General features: G+C 37.3%; 1 protein-coding gene across 5 annotated transcripts in view; it reads left to right on the top strand.

Moving 5' to 3' along the window:
* Positions 1-5,761, top strand: part of Zdhhc20 (zinc finger DHHC-type palmitoyltransferase 20) — a 43,185-nt gene that overhangs the window by 23,365 nt on the left and 14,059 nt on the right. The window lies entirely within an intron of this gene.

Below are 5,761 nucleotides of genomic sequence, written 5' to 3'. Positions count from 1 at the left end.
AGACTGAAAGTGAAAAGATAGAAAACAATTCTCCATGTGACAGGAGCCCAGAAAAAAACAGGGGTAGCAATCTTATTTGCAGACAAAGTAAATTTCAAACCAAAACTGAATCTAGTACTATTGATGTAGGACAGTACTGTATCGTACCTCAATGAATGTAAAATATCTAGTACCTGCTTTATGATACATAGTAGGGACCGTGCTTTATCAGAGCTACATTTAATGATATTACTCTAGAATGTTCTCTTTGCAGATGATGATTACGAGGCTAATAGAAAAAATGGTGCCAGGTACCACAACAGCAACAGAACTTTGCTCTTGTCTGGATATTATTCTTTTCTTTGTTTTGTTTTTTTTTTAATGGAATGTGCTGAATGTCTATAATTTTGTTTAGATGACTGCTGAACCTGGAAAAGCTGTTGATGCTATCAATGCAAAAAATACTATTATTAGTCTTTATATATATATATACACACACACACACACACACACACACACACACATATATAAATTGAATTTTGGGAAATTTTAACAGTGCTGCCAACTTTGGAAAAAGTCATCCCAATTTACTGTGTTGACTTGGCATTGTACAGAAATGGATAACCATATTGGTCTAGAAATGTTAATTTATTTTTATTTTTTTCCATGTGTACAGGGGTAACACATCGTACTAAATATGTAAGGTCATATTTACGTGGGTTTGATTACAGAAACAATAAAGTATTCTCTAAATAATGAAAAAAAGAATAAGATAAGACTATAAGAGCGAGAAGCAATTTAAATATGTTCAGGGACCATTTTCATCTCCAGAATTCAGTTAGACTTTTTAATGGTTCAGAGGACAGACAAAATTATAATTTACTTTCATATTTATGTACATGTTTATTTTTAAATAAATGTTCATTACACAAGATACAGCGAGCTTTTCTTTGTGGTCCAGGTTATTCTGAGCCACACTGCAAAAAGTCAAACTGCTTGAAGAAGTAATTGCTTTTCTTTGACTTGGTGAGCCACTTTGCACTTTTAAAATAAAAGCAACAAACATTGCAGCTCTAATCCGCTTCCTGTCCATGTAGATTTTCAGCATTTTTAAAAATGGAAAATGGCTGAAAACAATCAAATGTCGAATCAACAGGTACTAGTTAAATATATCTATACAAAGGAATGCAGTGCACCAGAGACAGAATAAGGAAGCTTTGTGTGACAAATAGTATGAAATGGTCTTTGAGATGAATTGTGTGAAAGGTACAAGGCACAGAAGAGTACATGTAGTGTGCTGCTATAGGAAAATAGCATACACGTGTATGGTCTTTTCTGGAGAATACAGTTAAAGGAAACATGCTCTTTACAGTTATCGTTTGAATTTGTATATTATGTAGTCAAATAAAAAGCTTAAACTAATTTTAGTATATAAATATATATTTTAGGGGAAAATCCTCCAAAAACAGGGAAAGAAGTGCCTCCTGGAAGTGCAGAGAACTGAACTACTCTCATTCATGAGTAGCTTTTTACAGTTACTTGATTTTATCTGTACATGTGCCATTTTGGTAAAGTTTAGAAATAATTAAAAAATATATTAGAATTCTTTCCTCTATGTGAACTACCTGAGTTTCTGTTATAAACAGCATGTGTGAGAGCAATTGGAGGCAGGCTTTGTGAGAAAAAGCTTTATTCCTGCCCAGGTGTGAACAGAGACTGAAATCAGGAACAGATTTTAGCAGCTTTCTGGAAAGAGCTAAATTTATTTCATCCCTGTGTGGACGGGCTGACATGGGGGGAAGGGGATCAACAGCTAGCTGGGAGAGAAATTAAGTTTATAGAGGGCTTGGAATAGGGGCTATTGTTATAAGGAATGTTTATGACTGAGGATCCAAGGATGGTCAGTGCAGGTATACAGAGAATCACTGGACATCTTGGTGCTGGGGAGTTTCTATACTCTGTCTTAAATTTTCCTTATAGCTGCCTATCTTATTTATTGAGCATAGCCCGTTGTTTGTAGAGAATGGCCTGTTTGCTTGTGAAGGTCTCATTTAGGCCAGGCATAATAGTTTCTGGATGTTATTCCTCGGGTTCTTGATTGCCTCCCACTCTGCCTGCCCCCTCATTGTCAGCTCAGTCCTTGGCTCTCTGTGACGTTTTCCCACAATCCTGTGGCCTCCTATGCCCTTTATAGTCACCAGCCTGAGCCCAGCTTTCACACAGCTGAACCCCAGTCCTCAGTCTCCAGTTGTGATCTACTGAGCCCCAGAAATAATGAAGGAAGGCACCATAAAAACCACCATGTCTCATCCCTTGTGTCATTCTCTTTTTAGTGTTGTCCCTTTTTTTATCCAGTGTAGTGGAACAGAATCTATCTACACCTAGCAACTGCCAGGCTAGAAAAGTTAAAGCCATCATTAAGCTATTGGGAAACTTCTGAGCTCTTCAGGCCCTTATGAAATTTAGGTCTAGAATCAGGATAATATAAAAAAAGAGCTTCTGTTTACTTACAAATGCCATATATCTATATCTGCTAGAATCTCAGTTCCATTGAAGGCAGCAATTTTTGTCTCTTTTGTTCATTGATGTAGTACCTAGAATATTGCCTGGCACACAGTATGTGCTCAGTAAGCATATTTGTTGAATGAAGGCCTAGCCACATCAAGATACTTAAACTTGTTTTTCGCTCATCTTTAAAATTTGTTGTAATACTTAACCCATACAATGATGTGAAGATGAAAATTAATGTAAATATATTTGATATATAGAGAGAATTCAGTCTGTCTTTATTTTTTCCAATTCAGTGTTCCTCAAATCATTCCTACCCCTAAACCATGTCTGTCTCCTAATTCCTGTTATGATCACTCCCTTTCTTACATTCAGTGCCTGCTAATGCTGTTTTTATGAACAAAATATAATACTTTGTACATGTTTAAGAGTTTATGTTTAGTAGCTACTAGCAGGTCTTTTTGTGACCTTCCTACTTTATTCTTTGACTTTTTTAAAAGTTTTTTATTTATGCAAGAAGGAGTTTCTTTCATTAAAGACACTAAACTATGTTGTTTAAAAAATTTCTTGAGAGGGTCTCACTTTGTAGTTCAGGCTGTCCTTGAAGTTGCAGCAATTCTCCTGTCATAGCCTCTCCTGGGTGCTGGGTATGGATAAGAATTACTTAAGTAGAATATAGGAGTCACTAACCATTAAAGAAAATATTAATAATTGGATTTCATTAAAATTAAGAATTCCTATTTGATCTCTGGTGTCAAAAAAAATTTTTTAAGAATTCCTATCTGAATGTGGTGGTGCATGCCTGCATTTCCCAGCACTCTGAAGGCTAAGGTAGGAGGATTGCCATGAGTTTGAGACCAGCCTAAGCTCCAGAGTGAGTTCAAGACCAGCCTGGACTACATAGTGAGACCCTGTCTCAAAAAAATAGATAGATAAACAAGAAACTAGAGACATTTATAGCTAAATGGATGCATACTGAGGCCATACTCTTAAGTGAAATAAATAGAACACACATGTAAATACCAAATGGTTTCTCTGGTGTGAAAAACGAAAAGTGTAAATAAGTTCAAACTGTGTAATTGATAATGTGAAATAGGAAAAAGAAAGGGTTAAAGGAGTAGGGGAAGTGGGAAGAGTAGGGGAAAGGGAAAAAGAGGGAAAAATACAAGAAAAGGAAAAATACAAGAAAAGGAAACAAATGAATAGGAAAGGGTGGAGGGGGTGAAGGGAGGTCATGGGTACGGGGAAAAAATAACCAAGATACATCATGTAAAGGTACAAGATCCCAATGATGAATGTAACTGTACTGTAAACCTAAAAAGTACTAATAAACTTAATGAAAAATAGGTAAAGATGAGATAAAGAATTCCTTTTAAACAGACGCCACAACACATCTATAGTCTCACCTCATGAGGCCAAGGCATGAAGATTGCTTGAGCCCATGAGTTCCAGGCCAGCCTCTTTAAATCTTAAACAAAAGAAAAAAAAATTTTTTTAATTCAAAAAGTAGCTCTTAAAGTGAAAAAGGAAAGCTACAGACTAGGAGAAGATACTTGCAATGGAGAGGACACATACATAAGGTACTACTGCTGTTGACCCATTTTCTATTCTGGTTTACAGATGTAATTTCCATTGGGGGTGGAGCGGGGTGGTTTACCGGGAATTGAACTCTAGACCTTGCGCTTGCAAGGCAGGCATTAGAACCTCTGAGCTAAATCCCTAGCCCAAGTTTTGCATTTTCTAAATGGTTGCTTTTATTTATGATTTTTGGTTCTTGTCATTGTAAGTTTACACAAATATTCACCTGTTGTCATCTGGCACTTTTACATTTTTGCTTTTATATTTAAGTCTTTGGAGGGGAAATTGTGGTTTAAAAGTACTTTCCCGTTCACTCTTTCTGAGACAATGGAAGGTGTTTTAAAATGCAGGTTTTATTATTACTCAAATATGGTGAGGCACATCCATCTATAGATAGCCCACTCACTGGAAGATACATTCCCTAAAGCAAGACTCACTGCCATGGGGCTTTAGGGCTAGTGATTCCAGAAGCATCGGACACTGGAGCCAGAGCCTGTATTGGGTTTTTGTGGGAATGGAGGTAAAAAGTTGAAGAAGTTCAGGTAATCTCAGTGGTCTCTGGAGTACAGGGACTGTCTGTGTTGTCTTCTGCCTAGCCCTGGGAATGATTAGGGCAAAGGAGTAGTGCCGCCTAGGGCTGTGGGTGGAGTACAGCTTCCTATTAGTTTGCACAGGAAGGCGCCATCCTAGCTGAGGCTTGGTCTCTCTCAAAATTGGCCAGCCAGGTAAGGACGGACTCTCCCGAAGACAGCAAGGTTTCCAGAATACAGAAAATAAGGAAATGTGGTTACTGTTGAGAGGTGATTATTATTCCAGTTTTGCAGAGTTGGAAACAAAGATTAAAGAAGTTAGGTGTCCATTCAAGGTCATATATTTAATATAGGTCACATACATTAATATTGTACTTAGATCTGTTCATCCCAACATCGCAGTACTTTCCACTATCACTTGCCAATCATAGTCAACATGAAGCACAATTTTATTTCCAGAAAATACCTAATACAGGTCAGGAAGATTTTCATTAAAATGGCATTAGGTATTTGAATATTTAAAACCAGGTAGTTGGATTAGGGGCATAGCTCAGTGGCAGAGTGCTTGCTCATCATATGCAAGGCCCTAGGTTTTAATCTCACCATCATTCTAGCACCACAGAAAACTAATGAGAAAAACTCTACACATAAGTAAAATGGAATAGGGTGGAGGTTGCCACCATTTAACACTGCCTTTATTTGTACATAATAGTACCACCCTACCTTTGTGTGGTCTCAGCCCCAGGAATTGTGGCCTCTGTTGTCCCCCTTTGCTGAGTACCTTTTTCAGTTTGCAACCGACTAGCCATACTCAGTGGCCCTATTTAAATAAAAGGGATTCAGTGCCAGATGAATGAAGTGGAAATTATGTAATTTCATGTTTTCCATTAGAAAATTCAGCGGTGTTTGCATATAATGATCTCATTAAGGGTATTATTTAAGTTTTTAGTATACATCATAAGTAAGAAAAGACTAGTGAACTTTTATCTACCTTTTTCTTCATTCATCATATATTTAGAACTTTCTCTGCCACATGTGTTCTGGGGTCTTTTGTGTTATATGAGAGGTCTGTCTCCCTGTCCTTGTAGAGCTTAATTTTGAGAAAAGAGAAACACATAATAAAAATAGATCAGGGCAGAGGATTGGTTAACTGGGGGGGGGGGGGG

The sequence above is a fragment of the Fukomys damarensis genome, unplaced genomic scaffold (genome assembly GCF_012274545.1).
Source record: "Fukomys damarensis isolate Sample0158 unplaced genomic scaffold, DMR_v1.0_HiC HiC_scaffold_38, whole genome shotgun sequence".
Taxonomy (NCBI): domain Eukaryota; kingdom Metazoa; phylum Chordata; class Mammalia; order Rodentia; family Bathyergidae; genus Fukomys; species Fukomys damarensis.
The sequence above is the reverse complement of the archived record's forward strand: the minus strand, read 5'-3'. Positions and strand labels throughout refer to the sequence as shown.